The following is an 18,250-nucleotide window of genomic DNA, read 5'->3' on the forward strand; positions in this document are numbered from 1 at the left end:
GAACCAAGGACTGTGGCCAAGTGGATGGAATTCCCAGGCTGGCCTGCATCACATCACACCTCTGAATCTGGTTTGGGGCAGGACTTTTCCAAGCTACTTACACTGAGAGTGAGGGAGAGGCACTTCTTCCAGATGTGGAAGTGCACCCTAGCCAGTGCTTGAGCAAAAGTGAAAGGATTTATTTCCTCATTCATCCCATAAACACCTACTGAACTATGTGCCAGACACTGTTCTTGGCCCTGGGGAGACAGCAGTGAACAGAAGCATCAACCTTAAATACTACTGGGGGTAACAGACAATAAACACAATCTGCAGGCAGAATATATAGCCTGGCAGATTGGGACAAAGGGAAAGAATTAAAGCAAGAAAGAAGGGCAGGTAGTATGTATATGAGGGACAAGTATTCAGAAAAGCCTTGCTGAAGGCAATCAGAGAATGAGCATTCCAGAGCAGAGGGAACAGCCAACACAAAGGCCTAGAGGTGGGAGCAAGCTTGTTGTGTTCAAGGAACAGTAAGGAGTATAGGAAGGAATGCCCAGTTAAATTTGAATTTTTGGTAAACAACATATACATTTTTTTAGCACAAGTATGTCCCAAATATTGAACAGGATATATTTGTATCAAAAAAAAATTCCAGGCCACATTTGGGACATATTTATATTAAAAATTATTTATTGTTTATCTCAGAATTCAGACTTAAGTAGAAGCCCTGTATTTTTGTTTGCTAAATCTGGCATTTCTAGGCCAGTGTGATTGCAGAGAATGAAGAAGATGGAGGTGTTAGGGATTGAATTATGTCCCCCATTAACTCAGAATGGGACCTTACTTGGAAACAGGGTCACTGCAAATATAATGTTACGATGAGGTCATACTGGAGCAGGATGGGTTCTTATAAAAGGATGGCCACGTGAAGCCACAGGGACACACAGGGAGAAGGCAACGTGACAACAGAGGCTGAGATGGGAGTGCTGCCCCTACAAAGCAATGAGTACCACAGGACCACCATCAGAAGCTAGAAAGAGGCACAGAAGGATCCTTGCCTTCCAGCTGCAGAGGGACCGTGGCCCTGACAACACCTGGGTTTGGGACTTCTAGCCCCAAGAACCACAAGAGAATACATTTCTGTTGTTTGAAGTCCCCCAGTTTGCAGAGCTTTGGAAAGTAACACAGGTGAGTAGCAGAAGATGAGGGTAGAGAGGTAAGGAGGCTGAGGGACAGATCCCCCGGGCCTTGGAAGCCACGTGGGGATTTGGCTTGCACTCTGAGTCATCTGAAAGTCTGGGGAGAGAAGTGACATGTGTAAAGAGATGTAAGAGCAATCTCAGAGGACAGCCGGGGGGGGGGGAAATGGTATGTGATGCTCCAAGAACCACATGTGCTTACATCCGTGTGTAGTAAGGGCAGTGGGCATGGAGGCTGGAGAGGTGAGCAGATCCTGAAGGGCCTCTTGGTAACAAAAAATAAGGGTATGCTTCCCCCTGTGGGTGATAGGAAGCCAATGAAAAACTCAGATCAGGGAGATGGGGTCAAATATGCCTGCTGCTCATGGTTTTTGTTATTCATTATACTAGAGGTGGAGGCTGGAGTTCAGGAAGAGTGACTGGACAATGATGGAATTCCAAATACCATGATTGGTGAGGGAAGGGGATAACCTTCCCAGTAGATAGGGGACTTTAATCCAAGCCCCTCAAATCATACTACCAAGGCAGCCACATGCTCCTGAGGTAAATTGGAAAATACCCAGGATTTCTCTGGAACGTTGGAAATTCTACTTAAGATCACCAGTATACTGAGGGAGATGAATTCCCATCTGCAGGGCAGAGTCTGGAAGACATAGCAACAGATTTTCCCCTGAATGTCCTGAGTTAAGAATTCTGGGACCCAGCCTAGTGGCTCTCGAACTTTAGTGTTTAAGAGAAACTCTGGGAGATTTTGAAAATGCAGATTCTGAATCCCATCCTGTGTATCTTGATTAAGTAAAGTGGTCCCGGAACCACACCTTGAGAAACTCTGGCGTAGTGCGGGACTTGAAGATGTTCGTGCAGACAGTGATAAAGACTACAGAGAAAGCACGAAACAGGGCAGGAAATGATGTGGATGTGGAGGGGTATGATGGTGTGGGAGGTAATGTCACTAAAAAGGTGATATTATATGTTGAAATTACGTGCAAACTTTTGTGAGTATGTTCATTCCTGGGGAAATGGATACACAACCTTCAGGAGATTCTTAAAGAGATTCTGAACCAAATCAGGACTGAGAACCATCATAGATTAGTTAATTAGATTAGAAAATCACATATTTTCTGCTCTCAGGTGGAAAGCAATTTCTTTCAGATGGAAGTTCAGAATCTACTTATATTTTGAGTGTTCATAATACTTGGACTTTAAACACTGGTTCTCAGCCTTAGCTGCATATTAGAATTACCTCTAGAGCTTTAAACAATACTAATTTCTGGATCTCAGTCTCAGAAAGTCTGATTTAATTGGTTTGGGGGTTTGACCTGGGAGTTGGGATGCTAAAAGCTCCCTAGAGGAATCTAATTGCAGGAAAATCTGAGAAAGACCGACCTAGTATTTGAGAAGAACTTCAACTCATGGTAGGAAGGCCATGGCCATTATTCGCATTTACTGAGACTCTGGAGAATGTGTGACTAACCTGAGGTCCTATGGCTGGGGAGTAATTCAAGACTCAAGACCAGGTTCTAGGACTCCCAAGTCAGTGCTCTGGCCACGATCACACCATGGGACAGAAGCTGGTCAGATTTTGGTAAGGAGTGAAGGGACAGAGCTCAGGCTCCTGTACTAAGAAGGGCAGGCCCACAGGGAACCTTGTGGTAGGAGGACTCAGCATCTAGGAAGCAGAAGGATAGAGATGCTGCCCACCAAGAGGAAGAGGAGACGGTTCAGAAAAAGGGGGTCAAGAGCTGACAAGCAGCTGCCACCTCACAGGCCAGCGAGAGAAACAGGCGCTTCACCTACGTCTGTGAAGATTCTCATCCCTCACATAACCTGGTCAACACTGGCCTCCCAGCTCACCCAAGGCTGACCAAAACAGCAATGATAACCAAACCCTCTGAGATAAATGACATCAGTGGCTTTGTGGCTTCCAGTAATCCAATTCCTTCTTCCTTCCTTAACACTGGCCAGGATTGCTGATGTGGGTGGAGGGGTGAGCGGTCCATGTACCAGAAGACAGTCACTCCCCCAAAAGTAATGCCTCCATCAGCTCAGTAATATCCTAAAATGCTTTCAACTGGGACAAAGCTTTCCATTGTCAAAGTGGTAATTAGTAATGGCTTCAAAAGCAAATGCCCTAGGGGAGAGACCTTGGATTAAAAGTTCAAGGTCTGGGTTTTCAAACTTTTTTTAAACAGAACCCTTCTGACAAAATATCTTCATATGTATGTATGTGTGCATCATAGATATGTCATTATATTATACATATGATATGTTACATATGCATATATGTAATACATATGTTACACATATACTATATCATATATTTGTATATTACATATAATAAGTGTCTATAAATACAAGACAGATCAAAGTAAACTTGCTGTGGACAAAGCAGGGGCTGGGGCTGGGTCTGGAAATTATCTTGTGGGTGGGAGGTGGTGGGAGAGGAGAATGCCCTACTCCACTTCCCCTCCCCACACACCCTCCCTTCCATCAAGCTGGATTGCCCCTGAGCCACCTCAGCCAAATGCTAGGACAGTTTGAAAGACCTGCAGGAAGGAATTCATTACGTCACTGGACAAGGTTTGAGAGCCTACTGTGTTAGCATTGTGCTTGATGCTAGGACCAAGGAAAAAGAGTAACAGCCCCTTCCTTCGAGGACCTCATCATCTGTTGAGGGTCACAGACAAGAAAGGGATAACTATGCAAAATGTGATAGGAACTGAATAAGGGAAGTTACAGAGCATTACAGAATATAGTGGGAGCCCTAAGGAAGGGCACCTCACCTTGGGTGGGGGCAAGGGAGGGTAGGACCTAGCAGGGGAGGCTTTTTGAAGAAGACCCCCAAAGTTAAGGTCAGTTCCAGTTTTTAGAGCAGGGTTTGATAAAATGAATGAGGACAGGGGGGTAGGAGAACTTTGGGAATGGGAAGATACATAGAGCAGAGTCCGAGGAAAACACAGGGCATCTGAAGCTGCCAGAGACCAGGAACACAGGGGCCAAGTCCCACTACTCCACAAGCTTTCCCAGGCAGCCCCAGTGGTGGGATCCTGGGCTCCACATGCGGGATGGAAGGAAGAGACCAGGAGCCTCATCCAGACCCACAGCCCAAAGGAGCAGGTCTGGGGCCACCAAGCTGGGGCTCAGGCATGGAAAGCACTCCCTTTGAAGTGAAAGATTTAAATGACTTCTGAGAAATCAGATCTCTTCGGCTGGATTTCAGCCCTGAGAGCCAGCTTTGCCAAAGGCACGCAGTAAAAGGAAAGCAAACGCCCAATAAAGTTCTGAGGGTCAGACGGGAAGCCAGGCCACGCAAGGCTTTCCTGAGCTGACCCAGCCCCTACAAGCAGGAGGGCAAAGCCGGGCAGAAGAGGAAGGACAGACAGACCCTGGGCCCAGGGTTACTGCAAGGCCATCTCCCAGGAGAGTGTGATCTAGAGTTCCCTCTGAAGGAACAAACTCCTGCTGTGGGAATGATGCCCAGGACGAGGGCCTGAGGCAACGCAGACAAAAAGGAGAGGGTGCTGTGTGTGTCACCCGCAAACCTGCCACTTGTCCCTCACAGTGTTGCCCTTTACTGTGAAAAGAAAACAAAAAGCTCAGGGCACTCTAGAAGTTTTGCTTTTTTTTTTTTTCTTGGTGTCTTGCCTACTGTCTCAAAAACTGCTTTTCCCCTCTGCTCCTTCGTCTTCCTCCTCCTTCCCTGGGACTCTCCTTTCTCCGAGGACACCATGACTGAGAAAAATGCCCGCAAGGGCCTTGTTTTCAAGATTCAATCAAGGCCCTAAGCTTTTATCTTGCTCTTAATGGCACCTTGCCCCGATAGAGCCCGGCAAGGCTGTGTGGGCCTTCATTATCTCCCAAAGATCGATGAGGCTGCGTGGCCTCTCGCGCCGCAGCCTCCCCACAGCAGCTTGTCCCGATGGATGCTCTGTGTCCGAGGCCACAGAGCACACTGCCCGACACCAGCTGCCTCCCAGGTCCGGGCTGCCCTACTTCTCACAGGCACCCATCTCCTGTTCTGCTCCCCAGGGGATTTTCCAATGAGACTGCAGACTTGATAAGACCCGCCCAGTTCAGAGGAGAGGAAACCAAGGCTAGGGGACTTCCTGGTGGCCCAACCTAAACCGGCAGTAAGACAAGAGCTAGGCGTGAGGATTCCCCTGCCCACTTTCTGTCACATCTCCATCTGGGCACATTCTGCACAGCGAGCTGTATGTATAAACAGTGTGGGAAAGCCACAGGTGGGCCAATGCCCCTGAAGAGGCGGATAAGAGCTTGTGTTCTGTTCTATCCACTCCCTCTGCAGCCAGCACTCAGAAGCAGATCAAAGCTTCAGGGAGAGTTGGCTGACTGAGCTTGCCATTCACACCACCATTCACACTCCTGAGCGTGTATCACGCACTTCAAAGTGCCAGGTGCCATCCAGAGTAGTCTGCAAGCTGCAGCCTATGACACCCACAGCCCAAGCCTGGGGGAGGATGTGAGACACTGTGAGACTAAAGGAGGGGTAGGGAGGCTGAACCTCTGATAATCTTTCTTTGATAAGAAAAGTGCGTTTAAAAACAATGCAAGTTGGTAACAATAGCTGCTGATTTTCACAGAGATCTTCTGGGCTTCTGCAGGGTCTCATCTAAACCCACAGCAGCCACTTAGAGGTTGAGTATTTTGCCAGTGGTCACCCGCCCAGAAAATAGTCGAGCTGGGATTTGAATCCGGGCAGTATGACACCAAAGCCTCCATTTCCCAGACCATTCAGCATAGCTTTAGTCCCCCTGGGCTTCATGGCAGAAGACAGGAGCTTTAGATAGAAGTCACGTGACGGTGCTTAATTTCTTCACCCAACCGAAGTTGTTTTCCAGGCAAGACAAGAGACGTATGTTATCTAAGGCAACCTTCCAGAAAGGGGCAGCCTGTGTGCTCCCTGAGGACAGGGACCAGGCTTGATTCTTTTTTGCATCCTCGGCACATAGTGCAGTGCCTGGATCAAAGTGGATACTCAAAAAGTCCTTGCTGCCTCCTGGCCTAGCCATATACAGGTTGTGTGGCCAAAGGCAAGTGACAGCGTGTCTGGGTTGCAGGTTCCTTATCTGTAAAATGGGGATAATTAGGTAGCCCTCCCAGTGTAGCCATATGATTAGAAACCATATGTGTAAAGTCACTCCCACTATGCCCAGCACATAGTAGGTGCTCAATTATCGACAGTTAGCTATCTTCAAAGCCGTGCGTGACACTAAGGGTTAAGGGTAAGATTAGACTGACCCATAGTTCTTGCCTAAAAGCAGGATAGGGCAAGATAAAATAGCTCAAGGTATTCCCAAAAGTTGTTGTTGTTGTTGTTGGAGAGAGTGTGTGTGTAAGCAGGGGCAGGGGTGTGGGCAGAGGAAGAGGGAGAGAGAGAGAGAATCTCAAGACCCCGAGATCATGACCTGAGCTGAAATCAAGAGTCAGGCACTTAACCGACTGAGCCACCCAGGCACGCCCCCATTAGTTTTCTTTAAGCAGCCTTCTCTAAAAGTTCTTTTTTAGAATTTCAAAAGGCTCTGAGTCCTTCAGCATCTCAAGGAGAGGAGATTCTGAAGCATTTTTATTACATAAGATACTTTGATCGGGTATTCTCCCTCTCTTTCCTCCCAACAGAACCCTGATGTCATGTAGGTGGCTACACTCTTCAGTATGACCTTGTGCTCCCAGGATGTCTGGCCCTAGCCCCAGAGGATGAGATATAACTGATCTAAATCTATTATGGTGGTTCATGGCTCATGTCAGGGATTAGTTCAGACATAAGCATAGGACACAGTCATAGCTAATGAAAAATGAAAGAAAGTCAGTAAGAAGCCTCTAGAAAGAATTTTCCTTGTGGATGAAAGGGATGCATCTAGTTCCCTTTTCTTCTCTTGGATATTGTCATGAAAATGTGATGACTGGATCTGTGGCAGCCATCCTGTTTTCCCGAGGAAAGCTGATGTAAAGACAAAGCCAATACACTGAATATGGCAGAGAAGAGAAGAAAGAACTTGGTCCTCAATGACAAGCGGGAGCTACCAAATTAACCAACTCTGCACCCTACCTCAAGACTTCTTGTTACATAAGATAATAACATTTCTTACTGTTCAAGCCAGCTGAGTCTGTGATTTCTATTGCCTGTGCCCAAGAGTATTCTGACAAACTTGCCATCTTAAAAATATAATCTCTGAATGGAAGTAATCCTTAAATTACCTCGGAAGAGAACCAAATATCCTGAGTTGAATGAGAACCCCCAGACTGAGGATCAAATATAAACACTTCTGCAAGCACGGGGAGAAGCCAGTCACAAGGTACCTGACTTAAAATGTGGTCTTGAGAGGCTGCTGGGTGGCTCAGTCGGTTAAGTGTCTGCCTTCAGCTTAGGTCATGATCCCGGGATCCTGGGATTGAGCCCCACATTGGGCTCCCTGCTCCACAGGGAGCCTGCTTCTCCCTCTTCCTCTGCCCCCCTCCTCCTGCCTGTGCTCTCTCTCTCTGTTAAATAAATAAATAAAATATTTTATAAATAAATAAATAAATAAATAAAATTAAAAGGTGGTCTTGGCAAGGAGCAGTCAAGGCTTCTGGTTCCACTGCGATCCTTGCTTCTTAACCAACAGTTACGGAAACCCGAGGAGCAGAAGACCTTCAGAATCTGTACAGGCGAGAGGCACGCCTGGCTCAGGAGCTTTCTTCCCACCCAAGGGGCAGCCACATTCTACACTTTGGGAGCGCATCACAAAGGTTGCTATGGGGTTTGGCAGAGTAACACTCAGAACCAAGAGAGGAGCCTTAGAAAACACTCAAGGGGCCACGTGTTGCCAAGGACTCCACAAATCACCAAATCTTTAATTTCTCCACCTGCTGTGGTTCTCCAGTGGGGAAGGAAAGAAAGATGGGAATCCATCGTACAACATAAGGCATGACTCAGCGACCTCATTACTTAGTAGCTTTTATAGCAGACAGTGCACTGAGCGCTGACAGGAGATGAAATGGTAGAAAGCCTGCAGCTCCTGTTCTCAGGGGGCTCTCAGAGTGGCTGTGGGGTTATGGGGAAGAGACCAGGAGAACAGCCCGGCACACACAAACGCATGAAGCCACCCTTACAAATGCCAGGCAGTAAAGGCTAACTGCCAAGAAGGTCCTGCGGAAGCCACAGGCACAGCCAGAAGAACAAGGTGACCATGAACTAGAGGGTCAGTCAGAGGGTCCAGGGAGGTCATGTGACTCTTCAGTACTTGTTCACTTTTTCCCAAAGGACTACTTCAATCTGGGACTCACTGCTGGGTGCCCACCATCACAACTCAGTGGCTTCAGTATAGAAAGCCAACATGCCAGTGCATCGCCACCAAATATAATACACCAGGAAGGGATGGCAGCGATGACCCTGGGGCCAAACCCACCCTGAAGCCTGTTTTTTTACTACCTACAAGCACAGAATGGCTGTCGCATTTTGAACATGTTGTTTAAATAACAACAATGAAGAAGAAGAAGCAGCAGAGAAGTCTATGGCTACGAAGCCTAAAACATTTACCATCTGGTCTTTTATAGAAAAAGCGTGTCAATGCTTGGACTATAGGGCCCATGGTGGCCAAAAGCATGACCCTTATTTGTCAAGGTTTCCTTGAGGCCCTTCTGAGAAAACGAATGCCTTGGCTACTAAACTCCTCTCCTGACTGGACTGGGAGCTCTGGGTGTGAGAGTAGCCAGTTCACGGGCTCTTCCTAATTCTCCTCTGCATTAACCCAGGCAGCCTTTTCTGGCCTGCCACAACTCCCTACAATAATGGTTCACACAGGACAAATGTTCTAACGCACTCCTGACATCCACCACCCATAAGTGTCAAGCCTTCAGGAAAGCAATGGAGGATTTAGTATAGGACACAGCCCACCAAACAGATGTGTGCTTCCTTCCCCAGGTGGGCTGAGCAGGTGGGGAGGGGGCGGGGACTGGATGCCTAGTGGTCTAAGGCACCTGCTTCCGGCTCGCACGCTATAGGCTTCCCAGCCTTGCACTATCCTGGTTCTTTGGGGACCAGCCCCGCCTGCCTTGGCAGGAAGTCCTGCCAGAGCGACTGCCCCACCCTGGGGCCACGGAGCTATTCCAGGGAGGCTTATCACCCAGGAACAGAATCAACAAAGGGAGCCAATCCCGTTATGTATTCCAAATGCGATTCCAACAACTTAAATTTTTGGACGCTTCCAGCTGGCTGGTATTTTGAGCAGCAAACCAACAGAAGCAGTTATTGTATCAGCTTTAGAGAAGACACTTTTATAATCAATGAAACTCATTATATTCAAATATCCAATTCCTGCCAATACACAATTTAAATAATCATTTCAAAGCAATTTGTTATATAATTGAGTCTTTTATATTTATAATACATGTAATTTGTTATGTAATTGAGTCTTTTATAATTACAACCCCCCTGAAGAAGCAGCAGCAATTTTTATTTTGGGGGGTGGGATCAGACTTGGCTGGCAAAGGGACTTTCTGTAGCCTTGAACAGCCGGCCAGGCCACAGGCAGTACTGGTAATGAGAGGAAAGGTGGGGTGGCCTTTTTGAGAAGTTACTGGCTATTCTGTTCCTTTGACTTAAGGGGCCCATTATTAATTTAAGGATACATTGAGAAATACATTTATTCTTGGCAAAATTTTAATAGCCTTTGAGGGGCATGTTTCCCAAATAATCAATAATGAGCATGTCTTTTTTTTTTTTTTTTTTTGAGCATGTCTTTTATAATGGAAAAATATACAGCTCTCGGCAGCTGAGGCTGACCTGGAAGGACCTCAGTCCTAGAGGTTCTTTGCTGACCACCCCTCACAGCTGGACCATAAGTCCTTCCTTGAAGGATAGTCTGGACATCTGATGTCTCTCAGAGGTACAGAATACCAGACTCAGTTGAACATAACTGGCTGGGCATGCCATCAGATCACAGGGTCCAAGGCCACCCTCTCCCAGTCACTGAGATGGCCTGGTATGTAGGAAAGAAATTTGAACTGATGACTAGAAAACCTGGGTATATATGGCAAACTGACACTTGCTTCCCTATTGTCCTGTCTTGAAAATATAGATGGTACCTTCTTTTCTCCAGCTCTGCAGTGAAGATCAAATGCTGTAAAAGGTCTTAGAAAAGTTAAAAGCATTGGATAAAGAGTCTTCAAAGAACAGTTATTCTTAACCCACCCCCAGGCCAATGACAGTCACATTCTCCCTCAACTGTGTATGGTAACAGTAGTTTGGGTCTCTCTGGTAGAAAGTTCCCACAGCCTAGGATTTTGGGTTATGAATTGACCAGACTTCTGTGTTCCAATTCAATGTCCATATGGATACAGATGACAGGGATGACTTGGTCCATTTGTTTGGACTAAGGCTTCAATAAGAGTGCTATTATCAAAAGTAAATGGTACATAAAATGTTGTTCAAAAGTGTTAACGATTGCTCTCTCTGATCTCTTGGGCACCACCGACATGCACAATCATGCCATCCTTGGCAACTCAAACCCACTGTCTCCAGAACATACCACTGCAAGAGTAGGTAAGCTGCCTAATAAAACTAAACCACAAAACGAAGCAGCTGCCAGGCCCAGGGTCACACCCCCTTGGGAACTCATGACCCCATGACCTTCATGCCACTTCTTATCTAACTCCTCAAGCAACAAAGATTTAGTGAGGACTTGTGTGAGAGCTGGACTCTGAGCTCTCTTGAGGGATACCAAGAAGTATAAAATCTTGCCCCATCTTTCATAGAGCGGCTGATCTCCTAGTGACGGCAAACTTGCCTCCATGAAAGTAGTGTCAGGAAGCAGAATCAGAGGGATGACCTCTGAAGGCCCTTCCTGCTTCAAACTTCTGGGATCTGACAAGTTACTGTGCAATCTATTCATTTTATTTCTCAATAAAATTAACACTGAATAGTAATATTTGCCTGTGTTCTCCGTTTTCTCCTCTAGATCACTTATCTATTCCTACATAACAAGTGATTCCAAAATTCTGTGGCTTAAACAACCTTTAAAATGTTTTTTATTTGCTCATGATTCTCTGGGTGCAGTCCAAGCTGGGCTTGGCTGGGTGATTCTTCCTCTATGTCTTGGGGTAGCTCAGATGACTGCAGTCATCTGGAACTCAACTGAGGCTGGACACACCCAGATGACCCGAGACCACCTCATTCCCATGTCTAAAGGCTGATGCTGGCTCTCAGGTGGTGAATACAGGGGGGCTCAGCAGGCAAGGCTCATCTCTGTTCCATGTGGCTTCTTCACATGGCAGACCCGAGAAAGCATTCCAAGAAGGCAAGAACAAAAGCTATAAGGCCTCTCAAGAATTAGCCTCCAAAATTGTATAACTTGTACTGCATTCTGGGGGAAAAGCAAGTCAAGGGACCGCACAGCTTCACGGGATGAGATAATAGATTTCACCTCTTGATGCAAGGAGTAACAAAGTTCACTGAAACTGAACTTAAATTGTTTGCAGCTTATCCTGACATTATCAGTCCACTTATCTCCCTAACGCATTGGTCATCAACACCACGTATTCATGTTTTCATCGGAGATCCACCTACATAATGAAAACAAGATGTTTTAACTCTAATCACAGAATGCAATTAAGTTCAATGAGAATGTTTTTGGAAAACTACCTTTAGCTTCCCCACACGCGAGGCAAAATAATATAAATATGGTCCGCTTCCTCATTTTTTACCACATTTGATCCAATACCTTCCCAATGTCCACCAAAGTATTTCAAACACAACAGTCAGGCACTTTCCTTGCAATTCGAGAACCAAGTCCAAAAAGATTTGACTACAATGTTCCAAATCACTATTGGCAGTTGAAAAAGGTGAATTAAGAATGATGCATTAAAGAAAGGCCAGCTGGAGTTCATAGTTCCCAAACAACCCTAGATGCATTTCAGGCCCCAAGGCCAAGTAATTTTTCACAGTTATGCTAGAACATCATATTACAAGTAAGTCACCTGCAGCCCTGTCATGGGGACTGTCTGATTATTGACCATATTCCTTAGGATGTTATCACTTTACAGCCCCCTCCCCAATATTTGCAGGCAGTAATCCAAGTAGCAAGTCATAGATCGGGTTACTCAGCAGTTCATAGATCTGAAACAACTCATAAATCAAAATTGACAAGAAATTAGCAAACAAGCTCAGACAGTAAAAATCTTGCCATCAAATCTTCCAGCACAGACAACTGACAAACACTTGATATCCCTTGATAAGACGGAACCTTGCCCTAACACTCAAGGCCACAAGTAGCAAAGGCACTCACACTGCCATCTTTGTACCTCACACTAGCCAACCTTGTCAAAACTCAGGCCCTTCCACTGACACCTCGCCCCAAATACCTGCAACCCCCTTAGCCTTTGAGAAGGTTTTCAGAAGGAAAAATAATAACTCAGACCTTTTTTTGAAATTTGCCACTTCTTCAAAATTTACTCAAAATCATCCACTTAGGCAACTTCTCTTTCTAGTGTTTGGAATTTGTTCGCTCCATTATAGTGGGGGCAATTCCTTTGGCGGTTAGTGAGAAACAAAACAAAACCAGACCAAACTTAGATCCTGCCTTCAAGGAAGAAGGCAGACAGTGAGCTTGCCCTGTTGTACCTTCTCTTGTTCAATGCTCACAAGGCCTCTGTGACGCAAGAATACTCATCCCCATTTTAGACCGAGAGACTGGGGCTTCAGTTAGCAGGAAACAGAGCCATGAGTCAGGCTGAGGGAAGAGAATGAAAGAAGCAGCGTTGGAGGGCAGTGAAGCTCTAGTGAAACACCGTGGGTAAAGCACCTTCAACACCACAAAGGACTTTGCAAATACTGGTGACCGTATCGACAGCGAGTATGGGGCACAGATGGGACAACGAGGTGGATGATGTCCTCCTGACAGTTGGAAATAAAGATGAAGAGCGAGCCTGGGGATGGATCCTGGGTGAATCTGGTCTGGGTGGGAGGAAAAATGCATGTTAGAGAAAGAGCAGCTGGAAGGAGACCCTGGAGCATCAACCAGCCCAGAAGCCAAGAGCATCGCACTTTAAGAAAGAGAGTTAAGTGCAGCCAAGGGGTGGAGGGGAATGAGGCTCCGACAGAAGTCTGGGTTTTAAAGACTGGCAGGCCACTGGAGGCTGTCAAGAGGGACTGAGGGTAGATGACAGATTGTAGCAGAGCGTGGGTGGTGGGGAAGTGAGGACATCAGTGTAGATTCTCCTTTCAGAAAGTTTCTCAAGGAAGAAAAGGGGAAATAGAATGCACTGATAGTTTAGGAGAGGGTAACTCAAAAGAAGGAATGAGCTCCTAATATCCAACTACTATGGGGGTCGTGGGGGGTGGGCTGGGGCAGGTGTAGAGATTGCAGAGATTCCCTGCTTTCTTGCCTACATAACTTGGGGACTGAAAGAGAGATTTCGGGGCACCTGAGTGGCTCAGTCAGCTAAGCATCTGCCTTTGGCTCAGGTCATGATCTCAGGGTCCTCGGATCGAGCCCCACGTCAGGCTCCCTGCTCAGCGGGGAGTTTTTTGTTTTTTGTTTTTGGGTTTTTTGTAATTATTTATTTATTTATTTGACAGAAAGAGAGCACAAGCAGGGGCAGCAGGCAGAGAGAGAGGGAGAGGTAGGCTCCCCATTAAGCAGGGAGCCCGATGTGGGACACGATCCCAGGACCCTGGGATCAGACTGAGCCACCCAGGGGCCCCAACAGTGGGGAGTTTGCTTCTCCCTCTTCCTCTGCCCCTCCCCACCTACTCGTTTTCTCTCTTTCTCTCAAATATATAAATAAAATCTTTATATAAACAGAGATTTCTACCATTGCTGCCACACCTCATGAGAAAACATTTCTTCATGTTTTCATCCCACCACATTCTATTAATTCTTCGTGTTCAGTGTCTCTTGGATTCATCTTCCCTTTTCGGCCCCTCCACCTGAGAACAGGCCTCTCCTGGAACTTTGTGCCATCCTGCTCTCGGGTGTCCCAAGCCTCTCACCCACTTCTCTCAATTTGAATCTGAACCAGATTAATCTGCCATAAAACCTAGTTTGCAAAACACAAAAAGCACCTTAATATGTGTTGGCTCAGGGCCCAAACTCCTGGGCAAAAATGGAAGAGATTCCATCAGGAGTCTTTGTTCTTCAGACCTAGCCCTTCTTTACACCCCTCCTATGTGGCCTGACAGTCCCAGGACCATCCTGGGCCCTGCTGCACATTGGACTCACTGAGGAAGCCGTATGGCACCAAAGCCCAGGCCCATTCCAGAGGCTGATTCATTTGGTCCGCAGTGGGATCCAGGTATATTTTAAATTCCCCCCTGTTGATTCTTCCCTGCGGCACTTTACTGTTCTATGGGACACTCATAAACCATGTTCTGAACCCTGGCTCAGCAGTGTTTCCATGCCTGAAATGCCCTCCTTCTTTCCCATGAACTAAATATGCCACAGTTTTCAAAGGCCTAATGTAAGCCTAACTTTTTTGGGGTAAGTCTTCTCAGACCACCCCAGCCAGAAATTGTTTTCCTCGGCTCCAGGTTCTGTAATTCTTACAGACACACCGAGAAACCTGGTCTTTAATCGAACAACCATGCCAGGCCCTTGCTTAGTAACCAGGGATCCATACAGATGGAACGTGGTCTCTGCCTTCAATGAGTTTATCATCACAGTGGGCTATGATTTTGGGGGTGCGAGTGATGCACACAAAGCAGGGAGACACACACGTGGAAGGGCAGGGCCGCACAGAGGCCCAGCTGTAGAAAAACCCCAGAGGTTCTGGAAACAGGACCTGGATCTGGATCCGTAGTCCACAGGAAGATCGAGAAGCACCTTGTACATCAGCAGAAGATTGGATCCCGCGATCCTCAAACCCACATCTGAGGAAATTGCCTTAGAGGCCATCCTTCTGCCTTTGACCCAACTCCATGCCCAGCGGGCCACCTTTCCAGTTGCAATCCATCTACCCTGGGCTCGGGAAGATGGTTCTTCCCCTGTGACAGATGTAGTCTTTGCTTTCTAAGGGAAGAAAGATCCCTCACTGTAGTTAGCAAGGGTGTCTGTCAGTGGCTTACATTTATCTGAAGGCAGATAAATCTGCCTTGATAACTCTTCCAATGGCATCCTACAGAGCGACAGAGAGGCCCCCTCCTCACCCCCAGCACACCCCCAGGTACCCCCAGGGGGCGCCACACAACTAGGGCTTCAGAAACACAGTTCGAAAACCATTATCACAGGTCATTAGGGGTCCTCGAAGGTATAAATTGTTCTATAATTATTTCATGTACACAAATTTCACCTCCAATAGGTTTATAAACCCTAATAGGCCAGAAACCAGCCTCCTACTTCTTTATATCCTATAGGTTATCATCCAGGACATTGAGTATAATTAAGAGTTAATACATGAGCTTGAGCAAAAGAAGATATCCACAGTCAAGAGGAAAGGAAGACAGAATTTTCAAAGGGCTAGTAATCATTTCAAGATGAATTTAAACAACAAGATGGTACGCAAAAAATAGAAGCGAAGTGACTTCTGAGAATTTCGAAATGCAGTTGCCCTTGGAAGGTTAGCTTGGTGAAATCCATGCACAGTGGATGATGTTAGCTATTATACTAAAATAAATGGAGGGAAACAACCCAAAAGAGTTTCTGCAAGTGTGTGCCCGAAGAGTTTGGGAACACCTGAGACTCCCTTCAAGGTGACAGGATTGAACTACAATTGGATTTAGCAAATGGAGAAATAATCAGCTGTTTTGTATGCTGCCTGGAGAAGTTCTGTATAAACAGAGAGAGGGTGAGTTCACGGAGAAAGGAAAACCACAGGGTCAGAGGTTGGCAGTGTTTACACATGACTTCCAGGAGAGAGAGAGAGAGACAGCTAGTGGGGCTAAGCTTCATCCTAAGAGGCGTGTATCCAGTGTCAGGCAAGGAGGGTCTAACCAGGACTTGCGTCAGCAAAGGTTTTTGACGACAAATATAGCAACAGACACTGGACTATTTCCAGACAAAAGGGGGCCTGGGGAGGTATGCATTATTGAAAGGGAGAAGAAGAAGCACAGAGGACAAACACAGGGGCTGGCAAACCGGGCTTAGAACAGATGAGACCCAGGTCACTCCTGAAGGTCTTGTTCACAGAAGCTACTGGATAACCTCACCTGGGTGGTATCCCCAGTATAAATAAACTTCAGCCATCCCTCCCACTCAAGAAGCAAAGTCCTGGGAGAGAGAGTACAATGGAGCAAGCTGAGGTCATATGCCTGCTTCTCAGCAGAAGGTTCCATTAGGAGGAGCCCTTTACTTTTAACATAGGAGATTATGCCAGTTCCAAGGTCTAAACACAATGGAGGAGAGAAAAATCCCAAGAAGGGAACTGGGGTGTTGTTGGGAAGTAGGAATGGTCACTGGGCAGTCAATATCCACAACACATCTGAGAAAATGTCTTCTGTGGTTGTCTCTCTGCCTTGGACCTGACCCCAGGCTCACCTAGCCACCTTTCCAATTCCAAACCGCTTTCCTTGGGCTGAAGCAAAGGGTTTTTCCCTGGTGGCAGATGCAAATTTCTTTCCAAGGGAAGAAAGATCTTTTGCTGTAAGTTAACAAGATTGTCAGCAATTCATGATTGTGTGTATCTCAAGGCAGGTGTCCTGAGCTGGGTCTTGGGACGCGCAAGATTGAGCGCCAGGTTCTGACAGACAGCAAGCCTGGCCCCTGAGCCTCACCTAGCAGCACACCCCTCCAAGCTGAGCACTGTCCAGTCCCACACACCCAATTCGGATCTAAGAAATCTGGCATGACGTTGTCTTTCTTTGCACATATTTTTTCTATTTCTACTTTCATCCAGATGCAGTTAAAATCTGTAAACAAATTCTTCAATACATCATAAGGCGTATCTTTTCCAGTCATTCCTGTATCACGTGTTGCTACTTGAGTGGCTGGTCCACTCTCTGAAGGTGATTGCTCCTTATTACATCACTGACCATAAGCCTGGGGAAATGGGTCCTGCAAATACCGTGCTCAGGCAGTAATAATGGACATATGGCAGCAGACCAGCCAGCGGACACCTCAGCATCAGGAAGGCTGCCGTGATGATAGCTATCCTCTGGATCATGGAGCTGGAAGGCCTTTTAACAAACACTTGGTTCAATTCCTTCTTTTTCAGATGAGGAAGCCCAGGGAGGGGAAGTGACTTGGTCAGTGTTACCCAGCGCCTGGATGGAAAAACTAAGACAAACCCTGATCTCATGGGTCCTTTTCATTACATCATCACACTGTTTTGAAAAATAAGAAATTTCATTAGTTTTCCAAGTCTTCTAGAAGCAAACACTGTCTTTTCTGCCTCTTAGCTGAGGGAAATCATGAATGTAACTCCTGACCTTTTGTACCCAGATAGCAGATGTGATGCATCACTTGCCTTAATGTAATACTCCATGAAACCCTAATAATAAGAATGCTCAAGGACTGTGGTACCCTGAGAATTCAGGTTTCTGGATAGCAACTGAAAAGAAATGGCAAAATGTTTTTTTTTTAATACATCTTATTGAAAATGGTTTTAAATTGTGTGTGTGTGAGAGAGAGAGAGAGAAAGAGAGAGAGAGAGAGGCGGGAGGGGGTGGTGCAGGGAGAGGGATTTTCCACCTTAGTAAATATTATCAGGGCCAGGCTCAGCCTCTGAAGTCCGGGCCCCTGAAACTATATTTCTGCTGCATCACCTTGGACAAGTTCCTTAACCTATTTGAAGGTCAGTTTCCTCTTCTGTGATATAAATAACCTACCTCAGCAGGCTGTTTTGAAGTTTTAATTAGATAACTTACAGAACACACTTGGGACAGGGGCCCACCAATGGCAAGGCCTCACGTGTTCTTAATGTTATTCCTAACATAATGAAACCTTTGGTGTTTGCTCTTTTCCACAAGTCCCTAAGAACACCTCTCTGCTGTTTCAAGGGATAGCACACGTGACTTGTTTAGAACCACCTGGAGAGATTTACAAAGTACACTTGCCTGGGTCTCTCTCCCAAAGATTCTGGTTCAACTGGTTGAAAGTGCACCTGAGGCATGGCTCCTGTTGCCTAAAGCTCGGGGGGGG

Source organism: Ursus maritimus, unplaced genomic scaffold (assembly GCF_017311325.1).
Source record: "Ursus maritimus isolate PB19 unplaced genomic scaffold, ASM1731132v1 scaffold_1, whole genome shotgun sequence".
NCBI lineage: Eukaryota > Metazoa > Chordata > Mammalia > Carnivora > Ursidae > Ursus > Ursus maritimus.